The sequence below is a fragment of the Nipponia nippon genome, unplaced genomic scaffold (genome assembly GCF_047370975.1).
Source record: "Nipponia nippon isolate SJK-2023a ecotype South Korea unplaced genomic scaffold, ASM4737097v1 scaffold_2, whole genome shotgun sequence".
In the NCBI taxonomy this organism is placed as follows: domain Eukaryota; kingdom Metazoa; phylum Chordata; class Aves; order Pelecaniformes; family Threskiornithidae; genus Nipponia; species Nipponia nippon.
In genome coordinates, this window is record NW_028262336.1 from 123,934,919 (window position 1) to 123,948,754 (window position 13,836).

The window sequence follows — 13,836 nt, forward strand, 5'->3', positions numbered from 1 at the left end:
AGGTATTTAAGATGAAATACTGGAAATAACAACTTTTATATTCCCCAATTCCTCACCTTCTCATAAAAACAGATTTCCAAAAGGAAGGAGGAAGCAATTATTTGTGGAGAGGGAGAAGGGGTGAGAGGAGAGAGATTGAAAGCCACATAGTACTCAAGGGCAGGAAACAAGTGTTCTTAAACAGTATGTCCATCCCTGTGCATTAAACTTTTTCTTTTTGTCTACTAGTAACAATTCATTTTAGGATTCCAAATACTCGTGGTCAAAGTTAACTGAAAGACAATGTTGGAAGGACCAAAAATATTTGAAAAATCCAGCAAAGTTTAGCAACTAATACTGATAAAAAAAAAGAAAATAAAGAAGAAGAATTAAAAAAATCCTACAGCTTTTCCTGGTTAAAACAAGATATTTTATTTCAAAAAACATGAAAGCCTTTCACAATGTAGCATAAGTACATTTTTGATGAGCAGTTTCTTAAAAAAAAAAGATATAAAATTTTTCAAATAAAAAAAAAGTTAAACAGCCTAAGGTAAAAACTGTATTTTTTTTTTTCTGAGCAAACCAATTTCTGAGGAGACCCAAGAAGACTTTGCAACAAAACCGATGTTTTGCAGAGTGGAGATGAGGAAAGGGAGATTGAGAGCTGCTTCTCTCCTCCACCCCTGCACCTACTATTGCTTCGGTTAATGAGAAAATTCTACACTAATTTAAATGTTGCAAATATACTTCAGTATTAACTAAAATGTAATATCCCTGCAAAGTGTATTTCCGAAAATATCTTATTTGACCAAATGAACATGTTCATTTAGTGGAAATTCTGAAATATGTGAACTGTATATACCAGGGAGCAGGTAACTTTTCCTGTCCTTTATAACTCCCCCCATAAGCATTAAGTATATTATTTAGTATGATAGCTTGAACAGACCTTTGGTTTCACCCAGTACAGTTGTTTGTAGCATCTCACAACATGATCAGTACCATTCGCTTCTCAGAAGGAAGACTTAAAAGTGGGAGCACAGATAATTAGCCAATTCATCAATTCGAATAGCTAATGATTAAACCATTATCTTTTAGGACATAAAATGGAACCCTTATTGTGAAAATGGTTACAGCTAGTTTGTTTGTTATATTTCTTAATGAGCTCATAAAATAAAGTCTAATTTACAGAGTGCCTTGTCCTGTGACAGACAGAGCTGAGCCCATAGGCCAAGCTGGTGGCACCTCTGAAAACATATTTAATAAAGGACAGAAAATGCTGAGGAGAAGAGAATGAGGGAGCAACAGGACCAGAGCACTAGGAGGTAGTGCATGGCAGAGAAGGCACACCCCCAAAGAGACTGTAGCCGATGGATAAGCCCATGCTGAAGCAGGCACTACCCCAGAGGGACCGCGGTGGTGAGGAGGAAATGAGTAAGAAGGAAGGAGCAGTGGAACAAAAGCGTGAGAAGGAAGGAGCAGCAGAGAGAAACCGCTACGTCCTGAGCCCAAGCTCCTGCACTACCTGTCACCTCAACAAAAGGGACTGAGTGTAACCTGCAGCAATAACATGGAGGGAAGAGAGGTGTCTGGAGTAAAGCTGAGCCTGGGAAAGTGGGAGAAGAGGCTTTTTCCCTAACTCTTTTTTTTGTTTCTCAATACCCAACTCAGTAATTAAATGTTTACGTTAATTGGCAATAAATTAAGTTAAATTCCCCAAGTTGAGTCTGCTTTGCCTGTGACAGTAATTGGTGAGCAACTTCTCTATTTTTATTTCAGTTCATGAGCTTTCTCGCTCCTGTTGTTCTTATTTTCTGCCCCGCCCTGCTGCAGGGGCAGTGAGCAAGCAGTTGTGTGGGTGCTTGGCTGCCAGCTGGGGCCAACTCGCCACAACTTGATCTACCATACCTCCAAGTAAAGCACATTTCAGGAGACTTTCCATCATATTTAAAAAAATTATCTTATAAAGTACCTAAAGTTTTTCCAGTATCTCTGAAAAAACACTACAGACATGTAATACCTCAGGTCAAGACAGTGATGACAAAACACGAATAAAGAACTGATAATGAATAAAGATCAAAGTATCACAAAAGCTGGTGCAATTACATCGAATAAAAGCTCATACAGTTTATACACAAAGGCACAACTGTCCCAGGTACCCCCTTATGTTTTATAGGAAAAATTGCATCCCAGGTTCCTTGATGCCATATATGTGTAATGCCTTTTATAATACATACTTATTTCTATGAAAACAAGTACTGCTATCAATCAAGCAAATGTTAAATAATTCAACCAGTAAGACTACTTTTTATAATCTGATATAACAGATCAGCTGTGAATACCCTATTATGTCTCCAGCAGAGAATTTTGGAAATTACTTAACTGTACCCCACGCTTTTACATCTCTCCAACTGGATTACTGCCTTCCTATTAAACATTAAAATGTTTAATTTTTAAAATAAATTTTAGTAGAGAATAGCTTCCATAAAGCTTCGTTGGAGTTTTGCCAATGGGTTGTTCACAAACCTCTAACACATTAAAAACAAACGACCGAGATAACTGAGGAGTTCACTTTACAAGTATTTTACATTGGAAGAATAAGAACAATATAGCCATGCAATTTTACATACAGGTGTATTTATTTATGGTTGTAGAAATGCCCATGATGTTTAAGTCTGAAAGGCTTTGGTGGTTGTTCTTATTGAATTTTCAATCAAAGGGAAGTAAGAATGGTAAAGTGATTGCTAAATTCCAGCCCAAGGCTCTTGTATCACAATGGCTGAATTTTGCATCCAATCATCAGGGTCAGTAATACTGCTTTATAATACTTTCACATCAGCTGAAATCCTACTTCATTAACTTTTCCCACTAGTGCTGCAGTAGTTAAAGATCAGTCATTGCAGCAATTAAAATTGACTTCTGCGGCCTTCGAGCTCCTTTGGTGGGTTGAATCTGAGTGCAAGATATCTACAAAAATATAATTTTCTTTCTTCATCTTGTCTGCCAGTTTTGTTACTGTAGCTTCAAGATAAATTAAAAATTATAAATAAATACAGGATTAGCATTTTCTGTGTGTTTCATATATTCAACTTTGAAAACATTTTTTTTTTTAATCTGGGAATTTACATATCAGATGTTTTTTTAAAGGATTTTTCTTCTTTTTCTTTACTTTTACATAGAAATGGAAAAGACAATAGCATGAACTAAAAAAAACATCTAATCAGTCAATCTAATTGCAGATTAGACTACTACTTTAGTCCCAGTTCAGCACGGTACTTAACTTTTGGGTTGGCTTCAACATTCCAAGTATTGCCAGTAACACCAAGTCCCACTAACACAGACTGTTCCAGGGTGCTTAGGGAACAGTGTTAAGCATTTTGCGGAACTATGGTCCACAAAGTCTTCACTTTCCTCTCTACTGGCATGGCTTCTTATTGAATTTCTGTTTTTCAGATGTCCCTGAAGAAAAATATTGTGTAAGAAGTTTCAGCTATCTTTAATGACTTTTTGTCATTGTTTTGTTCTTACATTTTCAGTATTTTCTCCTCTTATTCCAACTTTACCAATTTAGTAGTACAAGAACTGGTTAAACTATGCTGTCCAGCTCTGCACAACATCCCAGCAACAAGGTCAGCTCAAACTGCTGAAGCGACCATCTGGTATTGATGGAAAGGCTTGAAGAAGTAGTGCTGGTTGAGTAATTGCGTTGTACCTCCAAGCCAATATGTCCATCACCCCAAGAGTACAGCGTTTAGCCGAAGTTTCTTATAGATTGAATGAGCTGATGCAAACTGACCCACTTCAGCAAAGACCTCACTGCACACTGCAAAGCTTTCTTCAGTGACATGAAAAACCACTAACCTCAAAAAGATGGAAATCCTATTAACATACCCAGGCTCACGGATCCAGGAAGTCACTGATATTCCCATCAAGGGGACTGGGCTTGATGCCACCCCTCCATGGTGGCCACAAGCAGCAAAAGCCCTTGAAGGTCCAATGGACAACAGATTCCAGATACCCTTCCACATAGACAGCTTAGTCAAAACCCAGCATAAACTAGCTAAAAATTAGAGTACTTCAACAAATAGTGCAGGTTGGTCCAGTCTAGCTGTTGCCTATAGGACTAAGCTATGATAAAGGGGTTGAAAATGCAAAGCTCCCCCTCTGTTTTATGTACAGTCCACAAAATGTTTGTTAATCTCCCTGCCTCAGTCTTCCCAGTCTGAAATCGAATGACCATTGACTTAACTCACAAATATATCAGAGAACAAAATAATCGTATAGCTGTTCCTTCTGGGGTGCTTTAAGAAATGTCAAGACACCAGGCAGTAATGACATCCGGAGAAAACACAAACAGGATCAATTTTGCTTTGATCACCTTTCCTGCCCCTGGTTATTTGTTGAATATCAACTAATACTTCAGATTGCAAAAAGAATTTCCTTCATCTTTGCGGTTTTATTGTTGCTATTATTATTAATAAAAACAAAACCAAACTCATCCCCCTGCCACCAAATGTTTCTGGTGTGGCAATTCTGTTCCCTTTTGCATTTTGCTGTTTTGTCAGATTTGCTGAACCCTCAAGTGCAAGAGGTAACATGATGAAATAGAAACTGGCAGAAAGTACATTAAAGTTATTATCACCTGAGGACAAATCCTGGCAAGTGAACCACAAGAAAAAAGATTTCCATCTGGAAATAAGACAAAGAACATGCAGGTAAACCCAGCAATTCCACTACTATTTTGGCAGCCATTCAAAAATGTGAAAATACAAATGAGGTATGAAAAAAAAAATCTGTAGAAGTAATGGGGCTCTTCAAAAAGAAGACAGAAACGTGCAAAGGTGAGAAGGAAAACAGGTACTAAATTTCCCCAGTACCAAAACGTGTTTTGAAAGGGCATTGTACAAAATTAGCAAAAGGCAACCTTTTCGTTAGATATGACAAGGGCTACCATCAGGAGATACAAGGACCCAAGAATTATGAATCTGAAGTGCTTTTTAGTTTTTGGCCATTCAGCAAAATATTTCTGCAGTTCTGCATTTTCATCCACTACAAAGAGCTGATTCATTCCTTTCTGTATTCTCTATATCACAGAATCATAGAATCATAGAATCATAGAATCGTCAAGGTTGGAAAAGACCCTTAAGATCATCGAGTCCAACCGTCAACCTATCACTGCCAAGTCCATCTATACCATGTCCTCGAGCACCACATCTATCTGTTCTTTAAATACCTCCAGGGATGGAGACTCAACCACTTCCCTGGGCAGCCTGTTCCAATGCTTGACCACCCTTTCACTGAAGAAGTTTTTCCTAATATCTAACCTAAACCTCCCCTGGTGCAGCTTGAGGCCATTTCCTCTCGTCCTATCACTCTTTATTAGGGAGAAGAGACCAACCACCACCTCACTACAACCTCCTTTCAGGTAGTTGTAGAGAGCAATAAGGTCTCCCCACAGCCTCCTCTTCTCCAGGCTAAACAACCCCAGCTCCCTCAGCCGCTCCTCATAAGACTTGTGCTCCAGACCCTTCCCCAGCCTCGCTGCCCTTCTCTGGACACGCTCCAGCACCTCAATGTCCTTCTTGTAGGGAGGGGCCCAACACTGAACACAGGACTCGAGGTGCGGCCTCACGAATGCCAAATACAGGGGCACTATCACATCCCTGGTCCTTCTGGCCACACTATTCTTGATACAGGCCAGGATGCCATTGGCCCTCTTGGCCACCTGGGCACATGCTGGCTCATGTTCAGGCGGCTGTCAACCAACACCCCCAGGTCCTTTTCTGCCAGGCAGCTCTCCAGCCACTCCTCCCCAAGCCTGTAGCATTGCTTGGGGTTGTTGTGACCCAAGTGCAGGACCCGGCACTGAGCTTTGTTGAATCTCATACAGTTGGCCCCGGCCCAATGATCCAGCCTGTCCAGGTCCCTCTGTAGGGCCTTCCTACCCTCCAGCAGATCAACACTTCCACCCAACTTGGTGTCATCTGCAAACTTACTGAGGGTGCACTTGATCCCCTCATCCAGATCTTCAATGAAGATATTGAACAGGACCGTCCCCAACACTGAGCCCTGGGGAACACCACTCGTGACCGGCCGCCAACTGGATTTGGCTCCATTCACCACCAGTCTCTGGGCTCGGCTGTCCAGCCAGCTTTTAACCCAGCACAGAGTGCACCCATCCAAGCCGTGTGCAGCCAGCTTCTCCAGGAGAATGCTGTGGGAGACAGTGTCAAAGGCCTTACTAAAGTCCAAGTAGACAACATCCACAGCCTTCCCCTCACCCACTAAGCGGGTCACCTTGTCATAGAAGGAGACCAGGTTAGTGAAGCAGGACCTCCCTTTCATAAACCCATGCTGGCTGGGCCTGATCCCCCGGTTGTCCCACACTTGCTGCATAATGGCACTCAAGATGATTTGTTCCATGACCTTCCCCGGCACCGAGGTCAGGCTGACAGGCCTGTAGTTACATATGATTAATATAATGTTTTATTCTTTGGTATATGGACTAGTTTAGCTGATAGACAGCAACCAATGCTTAAAACCAAAACAACTAGGAGTGATAAACTCAATTTTCAGCACAAATTATTTAAAGAGTAATGTATGAGTTCCAAGTTTGTGCTGACTACATAGACTTAATTGCATCTCAGTAAAAACACAAGATCCACTGAGAATACTGCCATGACAACTCAAAGAAACAAAGAACTAAAAAAGGCAGTATTTTTGCAGATTTATGTCCACAGAAGTGATCAGGTTGCTACCACTTTTATACTTGCAATGGCTGAGCAAGCTAATAACTGCCAAAGAGGCATCTGCAGTATATTATGACTCTGTTTATTACATATAGTACATCTACGTGTGGTACATTACAGAAAAAGTATGTTATAGTCAAATCAAACTGCAAAAAACAGGTTTTGCCCCTCCTCATATTTCTGTAGGGTTTCACTTCTTTAAAATCGTTAAAGATTTAAATAATAATGATTAAAATTATAATTTTAATCATAGCAACCTATAAATGTTTTCAAAGCTGTTGAAAATCCTGTAGGCCAGGTTTTTCAGGAATGCCCAATGATTAATGTGTTCAGTGAATGCCTAGCTAAGTGAGTGTTTCCAAAAATTAGAATCCTTCAAAGTATGAAGATATTGCACCCTCTTTTCTCATCACTTTCTATCCTCCTCCCGAAATTTTGCATGACTATGTCTCTAGCTAGTTGTTACTGGTTATTCACCTGCAGACAAGTTCTACCCATAATCAGTCCCCTGATACTGTTATTCTGCTCTGAACATGCAATGCTAAAAAGCAGTTCCTGAAAAAATAGATCAATGGGCACTGGGGATATACTGTTGTCAATAACTGAATGAATATCATTACTGCAAAAGTTTTCGTGTATTTCATGTACAAATGCATACACATTAGCAGGATGAATAACCAGAAAAATATTAATAAGCTGCAATGAAACCTGGATTTCATTCATACATTTTATGGATTCTCATATTAAACAGTTTGGTTTTATTTCTACAGATGTGTTTTTTCTGCATGTTAGGAAGACATATAGAGGAATGTATCATTATCTCTCCAAGTCTGAAACCAGGAGCTGTGTGCTAAGTTCTGATAAGTCAGAGATGTACATGTCTAATGAGAAAAACAGATGATGATCAAACTGCTCAGATCTTTTATTTTTAAACAACTCCATATCCTAAGAATTTTTTTTAAAAAAATATATCCTTGCTTTGCCCATCCTTAGAAAACATGACCTGAATATCTGTCCTGCTTTGATTTGTGCATAGCTGCATAAAATATAATTTACTTATAAATGTATTAAAATATTACATGTATTAAAACATGAATGTATAAAGGTCTCGTATACTATAAATGTGCGTACTCAGTGTTACCCTTTTTCCATTTTTACACACATAATTAAAAACTGGAAAAGAATTCATGTCATAGGAGTGAGATATTTTACTAATGGAGCAGAAATACCGGCTAGCTAAGAAAAGTGCTGTACAGAGCCACAGCCACAGCCGTATTCATGGAGGATGTGTATTTCGGTACTACACTATGTGTAAGTTTTAATAACTGTCGTTGGTTGGGTTTTTTTGTTTGTTTGTTTTTTAAACTACGTCTTACTAACATTGCATAAAAAAATTGTATTTGAGAAGTAAACTGTTGGAAACTAAAATGATAGAGGTGTGTCTTTTCTACAGGCTTAAAGCACTTGCCTCTAAATTTATGCTTGAGCAAACCAGTGGCGTGCAAAGGCCAAAGACCATTCAGAACACAGTAGCAAATGTGACAGCATCAGCCTCAGAGAAAATGTGAGACCAGGGCTCTGATTTTTTTTACTGCCTTCTTATCAAATACCTAGATAAGAATTTTGGGTTCTTCTTGCAAAATGTCATTTACCTGTTTGAGCCTGTCTGCCTGACTGCAGTCTCACAGAACTAAATTCAATTGCAACAACTGACCTGTGACAAGTGACTTCTATACTCATGACTGCAAGATAGACGGGTTTCAAGAGAACCCAGATGTGTCTGCTGAACAGAAAGTGAGAATAGAAAGGGAATGGGAACAAGGTGTCCGTGGAACTCTCCATTTCCTAAGTGAAACGTTATTTTTCCTGAGTTCTTGGAGGTAGCAAAAAGCTTGATACAAGTTTCTGCACTTAGCACAGGGAGGCCCCCAGGCGCTATTGTGTTGTCAAACCCAAAACGCGCGCACAGGTCGCACATTAAGTGTGACTACCCTTGAAAGAGGCAGCTGTGCGCTATCTTCTGGGACACGTCCCTTGTCACATGCTTCTGCTCTCAGCCTTGTGCTGGTGCTAGAAGCTGTGCTAGTGGACATCAAGCTGGGCCATGAAATAGGTCTCTCAAACAGCTTTTTTTTTTTTTTTTTCCTGGTTTAACTTTCTGGCATATCAAGTCTCTGAGCTCAGTACACAATCATACAAAGCAGCACAATGAAGGAAGCAAAGTGTAAGGCCAGGACCCCACTCCTCTGGCAGCCACTCTTAAGTGGAGCGCAGCTGCATTTCTCCTTCGCAAAGCTGTCAAAATCACATATTTCACAAAATAGACCCTACAGAATGAAGAAAGTAAAAACGGAGCTTAGACCTGACTCACATTTTCAATAAATATTTAATGTGCTCAGCTATTAGGTGAATGATGACTGCAACACAAAAACTTGGACAAACCAGCACACGGATAAATAGCAACGGTTCTGTGATTGTGAATACAACAAATACCAGTTCAGTATGGAGGAAGTGTTTATCAGAATTTAAAACAAAAACAAATGTAAACAAGGAGTCTTAAAAGTCTCTGTTTAACTGTTTTCATATCTGAGTGCAGCACAGCTGCTCTACAATGTCAGTAACTGGAAGCCTATGGCACTACTCCATTCCGCTCTCATTTGAAATGCATAATGAAAATCATTTGTCTGATGTTCTGTTTGACCAATTATATGAGCAATTTCAGCTGCTGAAGTAACCTGCTTCTCCTTGTGTAAATACTTAATCAGAAAGGCAAAAGTCCACATTAAAAGTACAATATATCTAAAACAAAACCAGATGTTATTTTGCTAAATTGGATTTTGTACTGCATTCATAGCTGGCTCCTGTGACTTAAAAGAAAGCTTATACAAGAACTGGAATTTACAAAAAGGATTATTTTGTTTGTTTTTCTGATGTTCATTTTAAATATTATAGAACCTGTATTTTGAATACATAAAGAAGTTCTTTTTGATCCCTGTATTTCTAACTCTCAAAACAATGGGAGTTTTGAAATTAGGTGACCATTGAGCCAATTCATCTGATAAACTGCAGCAATTTATAAAAAAATACTTATACAAAAAGATAAATCAATGTATGTTATTTAATTTGTAAACTCTATTGTAACAATCTATGGCTTATTTCAAAGAAAACACAGTTCTTAAAAGCAAAGTAATTTAATCTATAATACTTTTTTTGGCTTTTTTGGCTTTATTTTTATTATCCTTCATCCAAAAGCCACATGCAGACATGAGAAAACAGAGAGCTAAATTGGCAAACTCTGTAAATCCTGTTATTACTACAACCAGAAACCTTTAGGGTTTTTTGTAGGGAACTCTGACATTTTCACAGCTGATTCAAATACCCCACAACAGTAGAGACAGCCATTTCCAAAACAGAAATCAATTTTCACGTTGTGTCTTCAAGTCATGCCAAAATAGCCGAGACAGATTCTACCTCAATCTTAGCCATTACCCAGCATCCAGCTATGAATTGTCAGGCATCATCTTTCACTTATTTTATTTTGATTAGACCAAAACCATCTTGTTGAGTTGCTGTAAAGGTTTTGCATCTTTGAATGCCTAATTTAAATGTCGTGGAACATTAGACAGAAAGCACAACCAGGGTTATCAAGTCTTATTCCTATCATCTTAAACAAGCCATGAGACAAACCCCTTTTTTTTTTTTCCCTTTAGTCCAGAGAGCATCCAGTCTATCAATCCTGTTGACATGCCACAAAATGGTTCCAGCAACCTATAACCTCACAAGTCAGCGTACGAGATAGGAAGACTAAAATCCTATTGTGTGCCATGTGCCATCGGAGTAATACAGGACAGATCAAAGACTTTCCTGCGTTGCAGTTCCTATGATGGTAAGGAGCTTGTTAGGTGAAAATGCCTGGACATTTCTAGGAGTGGATTACATGGCAGACTACAGAAAAAGGAGGGGGGGGGGGGGGGGAAGATTTTGAATCCCTTTGAGCTCTGCCAGTCTGGTTCTAGGGAAATGCCCTTCTGTTCTCAACTATGATGAACAGTTTATCCATGAGTGAATACACATGCCAAGTATTAGAGAAATTTATCAATAGCAGGAGGACTATCAGAGCACTTGTGCAGTTTTGGCCAATTACTAATGCCACAAACAATCCCCTTCCAAGTTCTACAATTCCCTTCCCAGGCTCCCCTTTCATTCCCCCTGAAAATCCCAGAAGCCAAATTGTATGTCAAGGGGAGAAAATGTTCTTGGCTTCTTGAGGCATCTAGGAGGAGAAACTTTGAAACATGGGATTAATTAAATGCAAATCTAAATACGGTGCAACAAATCATGCAAATTAAGCATTAACATATTTATGACTGAACAATCAGCAGGAGCCAAAATGTGTGTAGATAAACTATAAATCATTACAATTGTTGGTTAGTACAGTACATAGCATATATTTATCCTTTTCAGTATTTAAATGAAAATATATAGAACATCTTGCACACAAATACTTTCATGATCTGTGTAAGCATGCCTATTTCTTAACTGTCTTTGCTGCCACTTAAAATTATGTATTATCAAAAATATTAACACTGATGAAAGACCTGATACATTAATAGAAGGAGACAGAATATTATACAACAAAAGAAAAGAAAAGAATATCCACTTTTCTTTTACTCCCAGTGCAAGCAATTTTGCAAAGCAATGCTACATTATCAATCCAGGCAGAGGTGGCTGAATGACCCCTTGAGACATGGTGGAAAAACTAGAATGAATGACACATCCCCAGGTTCCCAAGTCTGCAGAGCACAAAGCCTCATGACTAGTCCTGGGGTTTTCTTTTTCTTTTGCCCTCCTTTTCTTTTTTTGTATGAAACCTGTATGTTATAGAGAAAGTCCAAATGTGTCTCAGCATGTTTAGTTTCTGGTCTTTTCATGACATACTGTGTCCATCTTTTAAATCGGAATTATGTGAACAGCCATTACACTAAGGAAACCGTATTTCCAAACAAAGATTATGCAACATTTCATGTTACTTCTGACCAGGAATGTTCCCTACATCGCTAGCGAGGTTTCTGACCTCAACGCAGGGGACTCAAAGACTAATCTTTGACCTCATTTTATGCCAAACTTAACCTAAATGCTCTGAATTCAGTATTAACCATGCTTTCCTGGTTTTGGTAGAAGAAATAGGTTAAACATGAATGTAAAAGCACAATGTTTTCTAAAGCAGCTGTCTTGGGAAAGCGTCAGATACGAATGTCACCCAGAATGCTGTAGACTTCTCAAAGTCCTCTGTCAGTCTGTGGGACTGGATACAGGAATCATTAGAACAAAACTACTCATCTTGAGAAAGGACACGTTAACAGCTTTTGTATTTCCGCTTTGAAACATTGTCAGCAATCTGTGCAGCTGTCACTTAAAAGCTGTACAAATGAGTTTACTGCTATAAATGCAGCACAACGATCCATCCAAGGCAAGATGCTGAATTAAGATATGTCTTCCTAAAACTTAGGATCTATCGCCTAAATCCACTGATCAGAGCATACCAGCCTGAGAGTGGGATATGAACTTCTTTCACCATTAAAAATTGCTCAGTTACTCCTCTCTGTTTTATCCTTGTTAACAATGTCAGAGTTACATCAAATCTTTAAGTCGACTCATGACATCTAGCTCTCAGTAGCCTTGAAGATTAAAAAAAAAAAATGTAGTTTAAAAGTCAAATAAACAGCATTATTTGGCTCTCCTTTAACTGCTATTTTCCTGGCACTTGAATATACTAAATTAGAGTGAAACGATCTCCCTTAGCTAACTAAAGTAACTCAATGTACCTCCATTGCTGGGAGCGACTCGACAGAAGAATGGCCAGTTGCATGAGGGAATCTGTGAACCTGAAAGGAGCAATCTAAGCTTTCAAAAACACAACCAATGACAAATCATTTCTTCATACTGTTAGGAGAGCCAGTATCTCTTGGAATAGACCTTCTGCTTTAGTACTGTAGCAAAATGCCTCAAAGCTAGCTCTCATCTCATCTCACCATGCAAAGACCTCTCAAATGATATACTGAAATTTCCGAACCAGTGCCAAAGGCCTTCAAAGACAAAAGACCATTCTCAGCTCATATTTCAGGATTTGTCTGCTTATGGCCTTTTTTAAGTCATGCCACATCTATAAACCGCGGTTTAGCTCACAAACCTCTCTACCAGGTAACAAAACAGCTCAGTGATGCTATTTCTTTTAAATTATACTGATTGCAAAAAAATTTTTTTTTCATGTTGCTGGAAAAAAACAACAATCCAAAAAAGTCATCAAAGGTGACATTGACAGTAAACTATTTAAAAACATGTGAAAATTTACACTTCTATGTAAGTTTTCAAAGCAAAACACATGTATGCATTTTTGCAGATGATACATCCAGGATACTACCTGATATGAGATGTCTTCCCTTGAGAACATTTCAAAACAGAAGGGACAAAAATTTAATAGCAAATAGAGCTAGCTGAATTAAAGTACAGTCCAATATTGTCTTAAATAGCCAAAGATGGGAATCCACTTCTACCTTCTTACTTCCCCTTTAACACAACAATATGGAGTTCTAGGAATCTGTAAACATGCCGTTACACACGTACCGGATAGGTGTTCAGAGGAGGCCTTCTTCTACATAGACTTCAGAAAGTGACATTTATACTTTGGGCTTCTTAAAACAAGCAGAGCGGCTCAATCTGCAATTTCCTCTTCAACCTATAAACAGGGTAATGCAGCCTGCTCTCCCTCCATCCTTTCTGCACAAAGAATAGCTGTTCGTCACACACCTTCAGCTACAGGTGGTATCGTACATTTCTAATCTGACTAATCACTAGATTATATGTGACAGCAGTCTATGTGTTGCAAGAGGGAAAGTACATCCAATGTTACAGACTACATCCAATGCTAGAATGACCCATGGAAAACTGCAGGTCACCTCCTTCACTCTGTTTCACCACCACCTCCATCCCCCCGCCAAATTGATTCAGAGCTCTCACAGTTAGCGTAACACTGGGGCCTTATATATGAAATCTCTGAATGAATCACCCAAATTATATGACTCCATGATGCTAACAGTGATAGAGATAGCCA

General features: G+C 38.9%; 1 protein-coding gene across 21 annotated transcripts in view; it reads right to left on the minus strand.

Moving 5' to 3' along the window:
* Positions 1–13,836, minus strand: part of DLG2 (discs large MAGUK scaffold protein 2) — a 1,061,109-nt gene that overhangs the window by 441,050 nt on the left and 606,223 nt on the right. The gene's annotated exons all lie outside the window — the stretch shown is intronic.